Genomic DNA, 19091 nt, shown 5'->3' on the forward strand with positions numbered 1-19091 from the left:
GTAAGACCATAACCTGGTGTTGGGTCATTTTTAACTTTGTACTCCATAGTCCAACACCGACATCTCCAAATTAATGAAATGGGGGTATGGGATGGAAAGTTCGGTTAGTGATCGTAGGAGGGAAGAAATCTCTGAGAACGGGTGGATTTGAATTCTGACATATGAAACACAGAGATGTGGGCGAGCAGAACTTGGAGGAAAAAAATCACCTTGGAGAACATCATGAATTTAAAACAATTGATTCCTTTGTGTTTCACAAAAGACTGGGACACACAGAACTATTACTGCCGTGACTCGGATTCGAACCGAGGTTACTGCGGCCACAACGCAGAGTACTAACCACTATACGATCACAGCACCCCACAGACGAACACAGCACGTGCATGCTCTAAGTACAGTATTATAAGGAATGTTAGGCAGAGCACCAAATGCGTACGATCAGTGCTTAGCGAACAGTAGCAGATATGTGGGAACTCAGAATGGTCTGACTGTTTAACATCGGTTCCCCAGTGGCTGTGTTGATTCCATAATTAATGTGTTGAGGGCTGAGATAAATAGATTTCTCCAAAACATCAAGGAATCCGGGTACAGTGCAGCTTTTTTTACCTGCACATCCACCAATATCATTTATTGTATCCGTTGCTCCCGGTGCAGTCTCCTGTACATTTGGGGACTGGGCGCCTCCTAGCAGAGCGCTTTAGGAACATCTCTGGGACACCCGCACCAATCAACCACACAGCCCTGTGGCCCAACATTTCAACTCTCCCTCCCACTCTGCCGAAGACATGGAGGTCCTGGGCCTCTTTCACCGCCGCTCCCTCACCACCAGAAACCTGGAGGAAGAATGCCTCATCTTCCACCTCGGGACACTTCAACCCAGGTTATCAATGTGGACTTCAACAGTTTCCTCATTTCCCCTTCCCCCACGTCACCATAGTTCCAAACTTCCAGCTCAGCACTGTCCCCATGACTTCTCCTGTGTTGTCCTACCTGCCTATCATCTATTCCACCAATTCATTCCACCCTCCCCCCCCGACCTATCACCTTCATCCCCTCCCCCATTTACCGATTGTACTCTATGCTACTTTCTCCACAAACCCAACCTCCTCTCACTTATCTCTCCACCCTTCAGACTCTCTGCCTTTATTCTTGATGAAGAGTCTTTGCCCGAAACGTCGATTTTACTACTCCTCGGATGCTGCCTGAACTGCTGTGCTCTTCCAGCACCACTAATCCAGAATCTGGTTTCCAGCATCTGCAGTCATTGTTTATACCAAGCTTTTGTTGAAATGTATATTTCAATAGCAATGCAGTTTAACATCGGTTACTTCACGAGTTTCCCCACACAAGGCCGTAACCACTGCTGCCACATGGGCCCAGTTCCCAGCCCCAGAATCAGAGGAACTGAGTGGCGCAGTCACGAAGATGCAACTTGAAATCGAGATGGGAATGAGGTCGCAGAGATACTCGTTGGCTCAAGTGAATCAACCGGAGACTGCATGGTTTCTATGATGGTTTAGAGGCGCAAGCAATTCTGAGGTTGGGAGTGCTTCTGGTCAAAGGCGGGGCAGAAGGGAAAATCTGTTACCGGTTATAACAGCAATCTACAGTGCATCTTGCTGAGACAGCTTGAGTGCCACAACTGGAGCGGGGGCAGCTGGTTTGAAGTTTAATTTTGCTTCACTATCACCCACTTCCCTGGAATGAATTGCTTTCACCATTTTTATTTCCAATTGTTTGGTATCTCCCTGTAGTCTGCGGCTTTCGTCCTCATGGTTAATTGCATGACTAACTGTTGTGTGATCTGCACACTGCTAAATCACGGCCACTACAAATAAATAGGAATCATTGATCTACATGAGAAAACAGTGGAACTCACAGCTGGCATGCTTCATAGGTTTGCAGGCGACACCAGAATTGTAGACAGTGATGAAGATTATCTAAATTTCAAAAGGATCTTAATCCAATGAGTCGTTGGATAAATGGAAGGTATTGCAAATTGGTACAACATAAAGAGTATGGCTTAAAGTCATGATCTCTGTTCCTGAGGTCAGGCTTGTATTTCAAGTTTTATTTGTCGAACGTAAACATCACCGTTTCCGTGTCCCAACCCCCAAGGATGACTAGTTTAAAATATCATCCCAACACCAACTTCTCCTGGTTGAAGTCTTGACTGTGTGGAAGAAACTGATAATGAGCTGATGCGAGCAAATGTAGCTGCCACCGCCAGTGTTGGAAACACAGATCCAAACAGCAAAATCATCTTTTAAACCCACCATTGCAAAGTTAAGGGCTCAACACAGTCCACTTGTGCCACTCAGCTGTCTTAGAAAGATGCACCGGAAATCGCTATGATAGTATAAACGGGGACAACCATTCCTTTGAGCAGGAGCACATTCAACCGAGGAATTTCTTGAGCCTCTGTGCCATCACACGCTCACCTATTGCATCACTGGTAACTCTGCGCTCTGATTCCCATCCCTATTTCCGGTTGGATCTGGGCGGCTGTGCCGATGTTAAGCTAAAATGCTATTGAAGCATGCATTTCAACAATATCCTGCCCTGTCCCCCGAGTCTTTGATGTTTTGTCGAAATCGATCAATCTCATCTGTCAACGTTCTTATTCAAGTGATCTCTACAGCCTCTGAGGACATCGATATGAAAGATTCAGCTCATTGTCAGTTCCCACATGTCTGTCACTGTTCGCTGAGTACTGATATTGTACATGTGCTGTTCTTCCGAACATTTCCTCTGCTAGTATACTTATTGCTGCTTGCAAACATCCTGTTCTGTGGTTACTGTGATCGTGGTTGTCGGTATTTTGCATTGTGACCACAGCAAACTCGATTTGAAACCAAATCACGGCACTAAGTGTTCTCTCCGTTGTCCTTTTTGTGACACATGCTAAGAAATTAATTATTTTACCTTCAAATTCCGCTCTCTTACATCTCTGCGTGTCATATATCAGGATTGAAACATACTCGTTGTCGGAGATTTCTCTTCTTCCCACGATCATTAAACCTCCTTTCCGTCCCTCCCCCTATTTCTCTGAGGCAATGCCCAATCTATCACTCTCTTTCACATTCATACTGTTCTGTCTGTGCTGCTGCTGCGGTCACTGTTGTTGGGTGAACGTGCCCCAATCCCACCATCGGGGCTTTCAAACAAATCGATCCATTTGGATACTGCGGTTGTGAAATCAATCCCCATGTAGCAGCTTTTACTGATATAGGGCAGAGACAATTGGAGCGTCAGGCTCATGGAAAATACCCAGGGCAGTTTTGGTGAAAAGACATTTTATTGGAAAAGATCAGCTTTTGTGGTTTTCTGTGTTGGTCTTGTGGTAATTTCATAGGACTGATAATCCAGAGACCGAGGTATGGTCTGGGTACTCGGGCTTGAATCCCACCATGCCAGATTGTAAAATTTGGATTCAGCAAATATCTGCAAGGAAGAATCTAATGATTACGATAGATCCATTGACAATTGTTGAATAAAAAACCATTTGGTTCACTGATGTCATTTCAGGAAGGAATCTGCTGTCCTTACTTGCTCTGGCCTGCATGTGACTTCAGACTCAGAAAAATATGGTTGAGTCTCAATTTCCCTCTGAGCAATTCAGAATGGGTAATAAATTCGGCTTAGCCAGAATCGCCCTCATACTAATCCAGAAATTTTAAAACAAATGCTCATTAGGCTCAAGCAAGAGTGTTGATTGCAGTTTTGCAAGTCACAGGGATGTGATCACACTGAGAAAATCGTAGGAGATATTTACCGGGACATTGTTTGGGATGAAGAGTTTCAGTTGTGAAGAAAGACAGGACAGAGTGGAGTGTTTGTCGCAATGTAAAGGAGATGTAGAGGAGACATGATTGGGTTAGGGTATGGACAGGGTTGACTGAACGAGTTTCCCATTAATGGAGGATTAGCAGGGGGCAGAGATTTAAGAAGGAAGTCAGAATGGTTTGAGTAGATGTGCAAAAGTGCTTTATAAGCCAGTGGGTGGTTGGAATTTGGAATACACTGTCTGCATTGTTCAGAATGGCAGAAACCCTTAGAACCTGAATAAACATTCAGATGTGAACTTGTGATGCCATGACATATAAGGCTGTGGGATAAACATTGTGAAATGGGATTCAGTTCATTAGGCAGTTGTTTTTGGCAAGTATCGCCACAATTAGTTGAAGGGCCTCCTTTGAGACTCTTGGTCTCGGCAGTATAGTGGTTCGTGTCCCAGTCTGTCACAGGACTCAATTCTCCGCTGGGGACAGTGTAAATATTTTAAAACTGTCGCTCCATTCCCAAGTGCGGGTATTGATACCTGTCCTTCCATTCTCGATGGGGCATGTCACAGGAAGGACAGTGCTGCCTGAATCAAGTTGGGAAAGGGCTGCAGCTCTCAGGGAGGCAGAGTGTCAGTGAAAGTGCAAACATGTGACTTCTGCAAACTGCACCTTGTTACAGTGTTGGAAAGAAAATAAAACATTTGGCAGACTTGTTCTGGATTGAAGTGTTGAATTTGGGTTGATTTGCTTTGATGTGGCTGAGTTACCAGTGTATAAAACCATTAAAAATGATTCAGGTTTTGCTCACTATAATGGAACATTGGCTCAGTAATTCGCACTGCTGTTCGGTCTGAGGGCTATGTTGATTGGTCAAGTTAAATTGCCCTGTCGTATCCAGGGAATGATTTCAGTAAATTAAGTAAATTAAGTAAAGCAGGGACAAGGTCAGAAGTCACAGGACGCCAGGTTATAGTCCCACAGGTTTATTTGACATCATAATGGGGAGGGTTGCCCCTTCTTCTGGTGAAATATACGGGAATAGGGAGGAGAACTAGGTCTTGGTGAGATGCTTTTCAGAGAGTCGACACCGGCTCGATTGACTGAAATGCCCTTTCTGCACTGTAGGATTCTGTGATTCTATCAGAGAGGGTAATGACGGTGTTTACTGGGGGTGAAGCATCTAGAGTCGATGCTGACGGGGTGTACTGAGAATGAGATTTTATTCACTTGTTGTTTTCGAAAATTTAGAACAGTTATCCCTGAACCAAGAAAGACCTAATCGGGGGTTTTCATGTTATGAAAAGTTTGGACAGAGTAAATAGGTGGAAAATTCCCTATTTCAAGTGAGTAAACATCTAGACGTCAGACATTCAAACCCTTTGATAAAACCTTTGAAGAACAAAGAAAAGATGAGAGCAGAATCGCTGTCACTCCGAGAATCTGTTTTCCAAAATATTTGGAAAGGCACATTTGTTAACATACAAGGAATAAATTTCACAAGAGGGCGACAGCGTGTGTCTCGGTAAAGGTGTAGGGGTGGGGCGTAGTCGGTCAGAAGTTTCGGGGAAACAATGTCGAAGTGGGTTGACTTTAAATGTAAAGAAATTTTGTGAACGTGTGCAGCTGAATAAGATTCGGTTCCAAAAACTCTGGATTTTCAAAGATTTGGAATAATATTCTACCTGAAGCATTGTAAATGGAACTGAGTGGATTTTTCTTATTGTGAAGGGAAGATATTACATAATGAGTAAGAAGTGACCAGTTGAGATCGACGTCCTGCTTTAATCACATGCGTTAAATCGGTGAGGACAAACACCATGATGTTTGGTCCATTTTATACTCGGTGAAATCTGCCAAAGCAACGAGCAACAAAACTGGTGGGTTTTCTTTTGCATTTTTACCCTCTGATTTTCTAAGCAGTATTTTCCTTAAGCTGAAATAAAGTCGGAGCAAGTTTGAATACAACATCAATCGTTCCAATGAGATAAATCTAATTCCCTTCCGATTATTACAATGAACATTGTGAGGTTGCAGCAATGTTAAAATGAAACGAACAAAACAGCGTTTCTAGCGGTTGAATCCAATTCAGGTTCAGCCATATGAGAAAGGCCATTGAGCAACAGCATCGCCTTTATTTCCCTCTCCATGGCTCCTTTTTCACGTGAGAGAGAAAGTGACTGAAGAAATTATGCGTCAAATGTAGGTGTGAATATGACGGAAAATTCTTGTTCTCTGATTCATCCTGACACAGTTCTGATCAGAATGTATCAATGACAGCTATTCATTGTGACGAACATAGTTATTTATTGGAATTTGCTGTTATTATAATTCTGATGCAAGCAGAAACACAATGGTGTGGATTTGATTCCGCTCTGCAAATTTCTCATCCTTTACTTTCACCACATGTCACCTGATGAGGTCACATGTCACCCCTCCACAAAATGTGCAGAGGAGACTGAACAATTATGGTGTTGTGTTATTATACCGCTGTGCTCCACATTCACGAGTTCGAGTCATACTCTGGTTGCTAACTTCACAAACCGCTCCAGCAGATTTTCTTTGCACCTCACAGCTCTGGTATACACTGGATCGAGAATCTTGTTCTTGCCCTTCACTGCACGGGAGATTCAGGAATAATCGACACCACATGAAAGTCGAAATGAAGAGTGAGAGCAGTCATTCTATTCAATTGTACATTAAATTCGTGTAATGAGAAGGAACGCATTTTTCTTTCTGCCCCACATTCCATCTTGCCTTTCTATGAATTTGCATCGAAAGAAAGAGAAACAAATAACAAGCGAACGGGAGCACAAGTTTATCCAGTGGGGTTGTTCATGAGTATTTTAACCTGACACTTCACACAAATATCTGATCAGTATTTCAAACAGTCACTCGGAATTGGAATCGCAGAAAACTTCTCCACTGAAACGAACCTTTCATTCTTTCACAGATTTCTGCTGTGTGTGAATCATACAACGATCCATCATCCAGCGTGATCACTGACTTGCCAACTGTCTAAGGTCTACCAACTTTCTTCAGCATTCACAGCTTCTGTAAACAGCCACCTGTGCTGTGCCCAGTGTCATTTGTTGTCCCCACGTCACAGCACATTTCGTCTTCCTGAGTTTATGAATCTTGTTCCTGATATGTCTCATCTGTTTAATAAACCTTTTCTATCACTTCATGCCATCCCCCCACAATTCTGAAATTATGAATAAAATAAGGCGTTCGACCAAATGTTAAACAAATGGAAGTTTGCCATTCAGCACATGGAGTCTGCCCCACCATTCAACGAACTCATGATTGATCTAGATTAGATTCTCTACAGCATGGAAACAGGCACTTCGGCCCATAAAGTCCACACCATCCCTGCGAAGAGTAACCGACCCAGACCCATTCCCATCTGACTACGGGCAATTTAACACGGCCAATTCACATGAACGCGCAACTTTGGACTGTGGGAGGAAACCCACGGAAATGCAGGAATGATGTGCAAACTCCACAGTGACAGCTGCCCGAGGCTAGAGTTAAACCTGGGACCCTGGTGCTGTGAGGCAGCAGTGCTAACCATTGAACCATTGTGCCGCCCCAATAATCTGTAACTCCTTTCTGCTCACTTAACTCGACAAATTTTCATCATCTTTCTGATTAACTATCTAGCACAGTTTGGAAATACCCAACAGCACAGATGGCACAGATTGTTTGGCCCCTGAGCAAAGAAATTACTCCTCAATTCTGAATTAAATGGGCAATATGTAATTCTGAGATTTTGTCCTCTGGTGCTCTCCTCACAACCTAAGGCAAACCACCCGTCCGTATCTACCCTGTCAAGATTCCACGAATTTTGAACGTTTATAAATGTTATTATGTAATTATAGAGCTCCCCTCCACCTCCTTTGTTTCGAGGAGAATAATCCCAGCCTAACGAAGCTCCATTTTATACAGAGTTGGCAACATCCTCGTAAATCGTAAATCTGTGCTGTCCTCTGCAGCGTCCTTACATATAATGAAGGCATGTGGAGACATTTATGTGAGGAAACGGGTTGAAACATCAGGTGCAGATGGGAATTGGAACTTGAAATCAGAAAGGGATTGTAATCGGATTGATCCACAGAAGGACCAAATACAGCAATGACCAAATACAGCTCTGACAAATGATAATCTAATCATATTCGATTGACATTCAACGGCTTCATTGTAACTGAATTCCTATGTGTAATCGTCCTGAGACCTAGTATTTAGGAGAATTGGAACCTGACCACCTATATAAAAAAAATTGATGACAAAAACATGTCTGTCGGTCGTTTTTGTTTGATTATTAACTCAACTCTTGTTTCCGTGAAGCCTACATTGCCCGCAACGCACACGTTAGATGTTTAACAGGACTCTCTCCATGTGCCTCGGTGGGTGCTGCTGCAATATCACTGAAGGACCAGGACACCATCCACGACAATGCAGTCATTTAACTGTACATTGTAAAACGCCTGAATATTTATTCCCTTAACTGCTGAGGCACAATTGCAGCAGAGTACGCCACCGAGAACATTCACTGAAGTAAGTCAACCGGGCTTTGTTGACAGAACCTTCAAAGCTCAAAGACTGTACCGACCATAAGGACAAGGTTGAAGATGCACTGAAACGTCACCATTTATGAATTACCCTCCAAGGCACGTACCAGCATGACTTGGAGAGGAAGCAGTGGTAAATTCATTGAGTGGTGAAGCGGTCTTGATGGGCAAAGAGTTATACTTGAGCCCTCTGCCTTTTATATTACAATTTTAAAATATGTTGATAATTGCATTGACCAGGCTTGTGCTCATTCCTTTTGGTGTTTCCTAAACTGGCGGTTGCTAAAGATCGAATATCATTCTCAGACTGTGGTCAACAAAGAACCACTCGTACAACTGATCTCCCTGTCCAACAATCTTCAGAGATCAGTGAATATCTACTCCAAGATCTTTGTTCCTGTTCACCACTCAGAATCCTCACTGTTATTGTTTCCACTCCACAAATTCATTACCACTTACTGGTCTGGATTCAATTCTATTCTCCGTTTTTTCCTTTCCACCTGATTGATACATTCCTGCGTCCCTGGTATTATTCATCACAGTCACCTACACGACCAATTGTTGCATCGTGTGTAAACTTCTAACCATGACTCCTACAAATAAGTTTGAATTATTGATCTACATCAGGAAACAGTGGTACTCCACTGGAATCAGCCATCCAGTTCATTGCTGGATGGGATGAACACCTGCAATAACAGCAGAATCGTACTCTTGCTCCCATTTTTAAACCTGATGGCTTTTCTGCACGTTGGTCTCCTGACTGATTCCTTCTAACATGTGGGAGTGGTGAATGAACTGCCCACATTGCGACTGGGGAAGTGAGTTTCCATTTCAGCGGGTAATTGAATCTCTTCCTACAGACCCCGGCCCCATGGACCTGACTTCATGGAGGCGTGGGTATCCTTGTGTCTATTTAGTTTGGATAATCAGCTGAATTTGAGACCATGCTGAGACGACTCCCAATTTTCTCCGTCATCCATGTATCTTTTTTATCCTTCCTTGTTCTCCCCAGGAGTGTGGCCATCATAGTCTGAACAGCATTTGTTGTTCATCCTTAACTCTCCTTGAACTGAGTCAGAGGGAATTTAGGGGTGAACCGTACTATTGTGGGTCTGGAGTTATATGTTGGCAGGTCTCTTTAAGGAAGGCAGATTTCCCTTTTGAAGGGACATGAATGAATGGGTTTTCAGCAAATTAAAACTTTTTGTCACTCTTCCTCTGAGCGGGTTTATATTCCAGATTTTATTCATCGAATTTAATTACAAGCAGTTGCAATGTTCCAGTCTCCAAGGGTTGCAAGTCCAAATATCGCCATTGCATTTGCAGATGACACGAAGATTGGTGGAGTAGCAGAAAGCATAGGGATTGTCAAAGACTGAAGGAGAATATAGATAGACAGGGGAGTTGAGCGGAGAAGTGGCAGATTGAGTTGAATCCAGGCAAATGTGAGGTGATGCATTTTGGGAAGTGTAAATCTAGAGACAAGCATACTGTAAACGGAAGAGCATTGGGTAAAGTTGATGAGCAGAGCGATCTGGGAGTTCAGGTTCTTTGTACCCTGAAATTGGCTGCACAGCTGGATCGAGTGGACAAGAAGGCAAATGGCATGCTTGCTTTCACCGGATGGGGCATTAATTGTAAGACCTGACAGGTCATGCTAAAAAATACAAGATGTTGGTTCAACCGCATTTAGAATGCTGTGTACAGTTCTTGTCACCAAATTACCAAAGCGATATGGACGTTTAGGAGAGGGTGCAGAGAAGGTTTATGAGGATGTTGCCTGGTATGGAAGATGCTAGCTCAGAAGAGAGGTCGAGTTGGTTACGTTTGTTTTCATTAAAAAAAAGAGATTGAGGGGGACCTGATCGACGTCTACAGAACCATGAAGGGTATCGTCAGGGTGGATAGAGGTAAGCTTTTTCCCAAGGTGAGGGATTCAATACTGAGAGGTCACGCGTTCTAGGTGAAAGGTGAAAAGTTTTAGAGAGATAGACGTTGGAAGCATTTTACACTGAGGGTGGTAGGCGCCTGGGACGTATTGCCAGAAGAGGTAGTAGAGGCAATCACAGTTGATTCATTTCAGGTGCGTCTGCACAGATGCATGAGTAAGTGGGATGCAGAAGGATACAGATGCTTAGTAATTGGGTGATAGGTTTAGACATTGGATTTGGATCAGCTCAGCCTTCGACGTCCGAAGGGCCTGTTCCTGTGCTGTAAGTTTTCTGTGTTCTTTGTTCTTCTTGTTCACTAGTCTGCCACTTTCATCTCTCCCCCTCTGAGTTATCATCTCCTCCCCAGCTCCATTCGCTTTCCCAGCTACCTTGCATCCAACCCCAACCCCCTCCCATTTATCTCTCAGTCCCCACCCACAAGACTCATTCCTGATTAAAGACTTATGCCAGAAACGTCGATTCTCCTGCTCCTCGGATGCTGCCTGACCTGCTATACTTTTCCGGCACGACAATATCGCCGTGACGAAGATAGACGAGCTCTGCTCAGGCTCTTTATCTGGGAGCGGAGAAGGCTGAGTGAGGAAGTGATTAAGGTGCACATTAAGGAGATCGGTATGTGTGATAGGAATGAACTTCTTATGGGAAGAGTTAACAACCAGGAATCTCCAGTAAACGCAAGGGAGAGGGTGCTCAGAGGAGATATAGGAAGAAGGTATTCACTCTGAGAGTATTGTATAATTGGAACTCACTGTTTTAACGTGTGGTAAAGCTTTGAGTCATGAAAACATTTCAGGAGTATTTAGCCGAATACTTGAGAAGCTACAGCACACATGGATAAGGACCAGTACTGGAAAATGGGGTGAGGATAAACAGATGTCTGAAGAAAGATCCGAACACCGCACAGAAAATACAGAGCATGAAAGCATGGGAAGGTTAAAGGCACGGAAACTACGTGCAATCTGTTACAAGGGGCCTGCGGAATGCTACACGCGTCAAAAGGTCACTGGGGTAGGATGGGGCCGCTGTGGCAGGATGGGATAAGAATAGTGGAATGCTCCTACACCAATTAGCAGAGTCAGAGTGAGGCTGAAAGGTTACTATGGCAGGCTGCGATAATAACAATTAGTCAAGTCAGACTCCCTACTAAATATCATCATGGTAGGTTGGGACAAGTCGTGACAATAAATAGGAAGGGCATGACTTTAAATAATTAATTGATAGTAGAGTCAGCCTGCTTGAGACGCTTGTATCAGGATATGACGTTATATACATAATCAGCGGTTAGTTGAGTCAGCTTTGTACAGGAAAACATTGTGACAGATAGGGTAGCTGAATATCTTATCAATGCAGGTTAGTCTGGGATGGAAGATCATTGTAGCACAGGTGGCAGTTGAATACCTAATAGTGACAGTAGAATAATATTAAGAAGAATTAGGTAAAATACATTGTGACAGAAGTAGAACAACAACGGGAACCAACACAATTGGTTTATTGTATAGCTGGAGTGAGGTAATTCTGACTAACACAGTTGGGCATTCTGATAAGCTAACTAAACATGATTAAAGAAAAGTGATGGAGTTTAATTCAGCTTAATGCGAGGTGCTGCATTTTGAGAAAGCAAACCTCAGCAGGACTTGTACACTTAATGGTAAGGTCCAGTTTCTTAGCTCCTTGAAAGTGGAGTCGCAGGTGTAAAATCCCAGTCACATACATGGCTGTTGTTCTTAAAGTAATTTCTTCTCTACGTGTGCAGAAGTAATACAGTGAGTGATCAATTACAATTGGCAGACGTACATAATGGGGCGTGTGAAATGCTGAAGTTGTGCGATCAGAGTAGTTTGTCTTGATATACACCATTCATTGTTCGAATCTGATACTCAGGAATGCGATTTTGAGCGAAATTTGAGCAGGAAACCTTACCACATGATGTAACACCAGTTTGTGTGGTTACTCTGTTGTTAACCACATTTGTGTGTTTTGCCTCATTGAGGACTTTGAAATTGTGCCCCTATACAAAAGTTTCATGCTTTTGCACCATTATACAAAAGATGCAGTACAATAACACCCAAGGCTGATTCAGTGTACTTGTACAGATATTGACACCTGGAAACAGCACGATGCACTCTCCTCGAGTCTGGAAAATAATTTGCTACATTCCCATTCTTATGGCTCTTTTCATTCAATCGACTTCTGTTCTTCACTGAATCCGATTCAGCTGATCTTGTCACTGAGTCATTTATTTGTGTGTGTTCAGATCATGTGAGCAGAATATCACAGTGGAGGGCACTGGGTCCATAACCCAGAAGCCAGACCATACTCAGGGAACCCTTCTCTGCTCTTGCTCATTTCATGAACACCAGGAAGAAATATCTAAGCTCTTCAAAAATTACGAACCGGTTTTTCAGAAGCAAGATAAACAATTCCAGGTTACTGCTTTTGTTGTCACACAGACCAAGATTGTAAATGCTGGAACCAGTTGAGAATGTCCGCTCACCCACGTCCATGTTCTCCCCAGGAGGTGTTAAGATGATGGTCTCAATCGGATTCTTCGAAAAAGAATAATCTTTTAATCCATTAATTTCTGGTTTATGGGTCCACCAGTTTCCCCTCGGCCTCTGTGTTAGCGCTGACCACAACAGTTTCCCGCAGGCTTCGGCTTTTTGTAGCATGTACCTTCGAGGATGACATCAAAAAATCTTCACTGTTAATGTGTGATAATCTACCAATGGAGACAGCTCAGTCCGCGGGGATGGGATAAACACCACCATCCCGCTACTGCTACTTAGTTCATGTGACCAATGCCTTTCCACTTGGTCACCGCGCCCTACATCTGCATTGCATATAAATTGACAAATTTATGATACTCTCTCGGTTTGGTAATCAGGAGCGAGATTGTTTGAATTGTTGAAAAAGTAAGATAAACTGAGAAAATACAGGATATTAAATGGGGAACCGGAAGGGAAAGAGAGAACAGTGAATGATAGTGTTCTGACAAAATTTAAATATCATTGCTCAAAATTCAGAAAATGCTATCATTCACAAACATAGCACAATGTGGAATGTAACTATTGGTTCAAGCAATGCAAGCAGATTGCAAAATCTTAGTCTGAAAATCTTAGTCTTTCTGCAACTGTTTTAGTTTTAATGAACGCACACATGGGATTCAGTGCTGTAATGATTTCCTAAACTGTAGAAGGAAATACTTGCCTTCGAGGATACTGGGGAAAGTTCACTGATTCATCCCTGTAATGGCAGAACTGTCCTCTGCAAGCATATGAGTACAATTATTCAATGATCCATGGAGTTTCGAATAAGAGGTGAAGGGAAAGTCTCCATTCACAAATTAATCATTCAGTAGAACTCAATACAAGGACACATGATGTGATGGACAAAGTGGGCAAGAACACAGAAATACGATACACAATAGCTACGATAATTAATGTGTGAAAAGTATTGAATTCAGATCTATGGTAATGATATTTGGTAATGATATTTACTGTCAGAACTAATCTACACTGGAATATCTATAGTCCTACTATGATGTATTTGAACTTCAGTTACCTTTAGAAATAGCTGAGATGCACTCAGGTCATGGAGATTTAGTGAAATCATATTTAAAAAGCAATGAGTTCATCGTGTAACTGTGAAATCGGTCACCCTCAGTGTAATCCTTGACTTCGTTGTCCACCAAAGACATGTGAAGAGTTTATAAAGGGCACAAACGCTGCTTCCTGGATAGCAAGGTATTAGGAATCCCAGGGACGGTGTTTACTGAGACATAAAAGCATCAGCAAGGATATAAATGGTTTCATCGGTATGATAGAGAATGAAGGAGCTTATTCACGACATGTGGAATTGCTGTACCAGAAACAAGCAAGCTTAAACGGAAACAAAAGAGATTTTCACATAATGTGAGGTTTGAAGTGACTAAATCGGGGAAGCTCCCTCTTTCGAGTGAACCTACCAATTCAGTTAGGGCTTCAAAACCACTAGTGAATGATTAAGGAAAGATTGGATGAGTGTTTCTTCCATTCAATTAAGTTATTGAAATCCTGGATGAATTTACGGAAATAAAACGTAGATTTCTGATTTCAGAGTGTTTTAAAAGACGCACGAACTGACATACAAGGAGGGAATTTATCATTGAAAGAAAGGAAAAGTGTGGGTGTGGATTAATTTCGAATTTGTTTTTTTATCAGACACAAAGGCATTTCATGAACACGCACAGCTGAATAAGATTGAGTTCATGGACTTAAAAGGTGCAGCGTATTATTCAAGGTGAAGCATTGAAAATGGGGCTGATGTCCTAAAATAACTGCAGACAGAAGTTACATCCAAATGAGTAGCAATTGAATCGTCACTTGGAGACACAACACCTACTTTAATTATTTGACCACATTCACATGATGTCAGGTGTATTTCATGCTTTCTTAGCTCCACCAAAAACTTTACTCTGTCTTTTTTTGTGTTTTTCAACAGCACACCATTTCATCTGAAAGATGCTCAGACTAAAATTGAATGCAATATTCAGACGGTCCTTTGCGACCAATCTTTTTTTTGATTATTACAATGACCTTTGCGAGTTTGCAACAAACTGCATAACATGAAACCAGCTCAACATCTATTTTCCCGGAATTTAACGCAGTGCACATGGGAAACGTCACCATCTGCTGAAAAATCACCTTCGGCTCTTTCGCCACACATGTCTCTTCACGTTTTAAATACTTGCAGTATGTTTGTTGATCAAACAGTCATTATCCAGAAAAGGTCGTTATGCAATCCACAAAAACTGGTAGTTTCCCATAAACTTGGCTTTGCTCAATATCACCTTCCATCCGTACCCCTCGACCCGACGACAAATTGAAGCTGCTCCATGTGAGGGTCAGACCTAAACCTTCGGCACAGCACACCCTACTATACTGGCACAGAGATACCATGCACTGAGCATCTGCAGCACTTTGAACAAGACATTAATGCTTACCTCCACATTCCTGGTTGTACCTTAACGGTTGGGAAACCGAGTTTCTCTGATTCCATGGCTGCTAACTGCGATTACGCGATCATCTTCACTAATGGTTTTGACCCCGAGTGAGGCAAGTGGTGAGCTTCTTATTGCAAAGATTTGTAGATTGATAAAATATACAACTTCAACATTTGCCTTCACTAACCCATGAGCTTTTTATTTTGTTTTTCAAATGTAGAAATCTTAAAATCTTTATCTTAAACACACTCAATGACAGGTCTCCATTGTGTCTCTGGCATCAAATTCCAAAGTGTAGATACCCTCTGAATTCTTCCACCACAGTCCGCTGGTTGGGAAGTGTTCCTGTTGTGGGAAATGCACTTCCCCGTGTGTCAACTGTTGCTCCCAGTATGCGCTCTGGCACTGCACCATTTTCCTTCTGACACTTGCTCACTGTGTTGCTGTGATCATACAGTGACTTGGTGTCACACGGCCCAGGAAAATGAGACAGCTCAAGGTTTTTGCATTGTTGAATTCAATTGTCAGTTTAGCCTTATTTCGGATTTTGAAATTGTCAGTTCTGTACACAAGTTCGTGTCAAAAATATCTGAACGGAAGTAAGGTGTTCCGAATAATGACATTGAGCACTATGCACTCACTTCCAGTCTGGAAAACAATTCCTCACAGACAATTTTACACCTTCTGCTGTCACGGGCTCTTCATCCTGTTGACTTCAAACCGCCACAGAATTCAACAGACCTTGTTACATAGTCATTTCTTCAATTTTTTTCAAATCATTGTGAGCAGAGTATCACAGTGGGAGTGCGCTTCCCCACAACTCAGAGGTCAGTCCATACACATGGAACTGTACTGCGCTAATTATCATTTCGCCAACACCACGGAGAAATATCTGCTGCGCTGCATCATTTAAGCAACTCAATTACTCATACGGTCACATGCCTCTAAGCATGTATGATGATGTGACGGCGAGGTTAAGGTGGTGGACTACTAACCCATTATGTTCTACACTAGGGTGTTCAAATCCCACTATCATCGGCGGTTTTTGTTGTTGCCATTTTTGGATGACCACAGCTGATGTTTTGAAATTGGAACTCCAATGGTTAGTTTCTATGATTTACACCATTATAAAATCTCAGAGAATAATTTGAGCCTTTTGGCTAAACTGCATTGAAATGTGGATTTAATTGGGATAATGAAAACGTACGCGTTTCTCTTTTCCAAGTCAAGTTGCTGTGAACTTTCATCGTATGAAAGAAATTCAGGAAAATGAAATAATGAGAGATGCGAAGTGCATGTTTATGCAATGCAATTCTTAATGAGTGTTTTGTCAGATGAAATCTGGAGCAGGTTGGGTGGAAGTGAATCATCTTGTTGAGAAGAGCACAGTGAGACAGCACAAAATAATGGAGATATTTCAAAAAGGGCAGGGGATGTGTGTAGGGGCACAGAGAACTGGCTACAAATGCACAGTCGAGAATTGCCGTTGTTGGTGCCGTGCATGGGCATAGACAGACTTAAACATTGGTCTCGCCCTTTCCCCTTGGTCGTGCCATTGATGAATGATGGACATAAGATACAGATAAAGGCAAGATGTGGCAAGCAAGGTCCCTCTCGTTATGCACACACTGGATGCATCACATTGAACTATGAAGAACCGGAGTAGTCAGCATGTTAACTGCAGGGAATGAACCTAACCTGTGTATCAATTATCGCAGATTAATGCAGCATAAACTTAAAAATGATTTCAAGTGTCTTTATACGCATGTCATTAACAGATGTTTCATTCTAATACCTGTGTGGTGAAAAGAAGAAGACACCACATTTCAAGGTGGATGACAACATTAGCAATTTTGTCTTGAAATTGAGATCTATTTGATAATTTCACACAGTGAACAAGTTCAATTTAAATAATACAAATCACATTCCCTCACCTGGAATAAAAGTGTGATTTCATTACAAACATTGTCCTTGCTAAGTAACAGTTACTCAACATGAAAAATAGGATGCAATTTTTATTGAACATACGTCAATTAGCACCATTACCTTATTTCGGATTGACTGCAGTATGCACATGCTAACTAACATTTAAGAAAGAAAGTCTTTTGGAAATAACGATTCGGTGGTGATTAAGAATAAGATTAGGTTCTCATGATGTGGATTTTCCACCAATGGTTCCAATAGTAGAAATGGTCAGTGGGCAGTATTTCTACAATGGTGTAGAGGTGTGTGAGCTGCCAGAGATAAGAGCTCCCACCTCATCTGGAGCAGCGTCTGCTGGCATAGACCAGGGAGCTTTGTGACATCAGTCTGGGAGTTCCAAGCACACCTGGACTAATTTGTATTGACATGAAGCAGCAGGGAGCATTGGGACATCAGACTGGTAGATCCAACCTCAACTGGACCGCTTCTATTGACATGGGGGTAGGGAGCATTGGGACATCAGACTGGGAGCTACAACGTCACCTCGAGCAGCTTCTATTGACATGGAGCAGCAAGGAGCAATGGAACTTCAGGTCGGGATCTCCAACCTAACCTGGAGCAGCTTGCATTTACATGGAAGAGGAGGGAATATTGGGACATTAGGCTGGGGAAAGGATATTCAACTATTTTAATCTGAAGTAAAATAGGTTTCAACACCTCAGATGTTAATTGATTTATGAAGAATCTGTCCCGGGAAAATAATTAATTTTGTAGATATTGAAGACAAGTCCTGCAAATGTTCAACTCAGGAAAATACATTGCTACAGTGAGAAATGGGAATGATGTTTCAAGTCTTTGACTTCTTTTCTGGTCGACTCTGCATTGGATAACATCACCGGAATTACTTTTTCACTCATTTCATGTTATTCAGTTTTCTGCAAATACGGAAAGGTCATTAACGTAATATAAAGCCGAAAATTAATGGGAATATAAAATATTGTGATTAGGCTGGCTCTTACCTCTAATTATGGTGGAAATACAGCAAAGTCAGTTGTAATTTCCTCGATCAGCAGTGACCTCACTAATTGGCTGATCAGATTGCGAATGGTAGTTTTTTTAAGGACAATTTGAAATGAATCAACGATGTTGATTTTCTTTGTTCTTTGTTCACCTTGTGAATGTTACTGCTATTGGCTAATGTCCTTGTTTACACCACAGCTCTGCAGCGTGTAAAATCTCAGCTGTGCAGCTGGCCAGTGGTACAACCATTTGTATAGCTGGCTACTTATCAGTTGGTGTAGGTTCGACTTTTACTTGGCGCAGTCGCATTGTGGAGATTCATCACACATCCAAACTAATCTTTCTTACTCCACTGAGATGGAGTATATTTGAAATTTTCATCTCTACGAACGAAAATGATTTCACTGTCTTCGATCAGTTAAACATTACCAAGAACAATCAGAGTTAAAGATTACACAGCACCAGATTGTCTCGAATAGGTGTATTTGGAAACACCAGTGTTCCATGCGCTGCTTCTTCATCAGGTGGTTGTCAACAGTTGGACTCTAACCTGGCTTTGTGTGATTATTAAATGTATCCACCCCAGTCCAACACCAACACCTCCAAGTCATCGGTACCATCGACACCACGAATGGTCGGTTAAAGTCCAGATGATCTTCCAAAAGATCGCGCATGTTGACACACACATCAATCTTCTGCAGAAAGACACCCACCTGATGAAGTAGAGGCTCTCCGAAAGCTAGTGTTTCCAAACAAACCTGCTGGACTATGCCCTGATGTTATGTTTTTTTTTACTTTGTCTACCCAACTCAAACACTGGCAATTCCATATCACAGAGAACATCAGTCATGTCCCAACGCTG

The 19091-nt window shown here is 42.3% G+C and overlaps 1 non-coding gene across 1 annotated transcript; it reads right to left on the reverse strand.

Annotated features, from left to right (window-relative positions):
- Nucleotides 1-285: 285 nt before the first annotated feature.
- Nucleotides 286-357, reverse strand: trnah-gug (transfer RNA histidin (anticodon GUG)). Its single transcript has one exon. It is a non-coding gene; the product is annotated as a tRNA-His (tRNA).
- Nucleotides 358-19091: the final 18734 nt, after the last annotated feature.

Source organism: Chiloscyllium punctatum, chromosome 24 (genome assembly GCF_047496795.1).
Source record: "Chiloscyllium punctatum isolate Juve2018m chromosome 24, sChiPun1.3, whole genome shotgun sequence".
NCBI classification, from domain to species: Eukaryota; Metazoa; Chordata; class Chondrichthyes; order Orectolobiformes; family Hemiscylliidae; genus Chiloscyllium; species Chiloscyllium punctatum.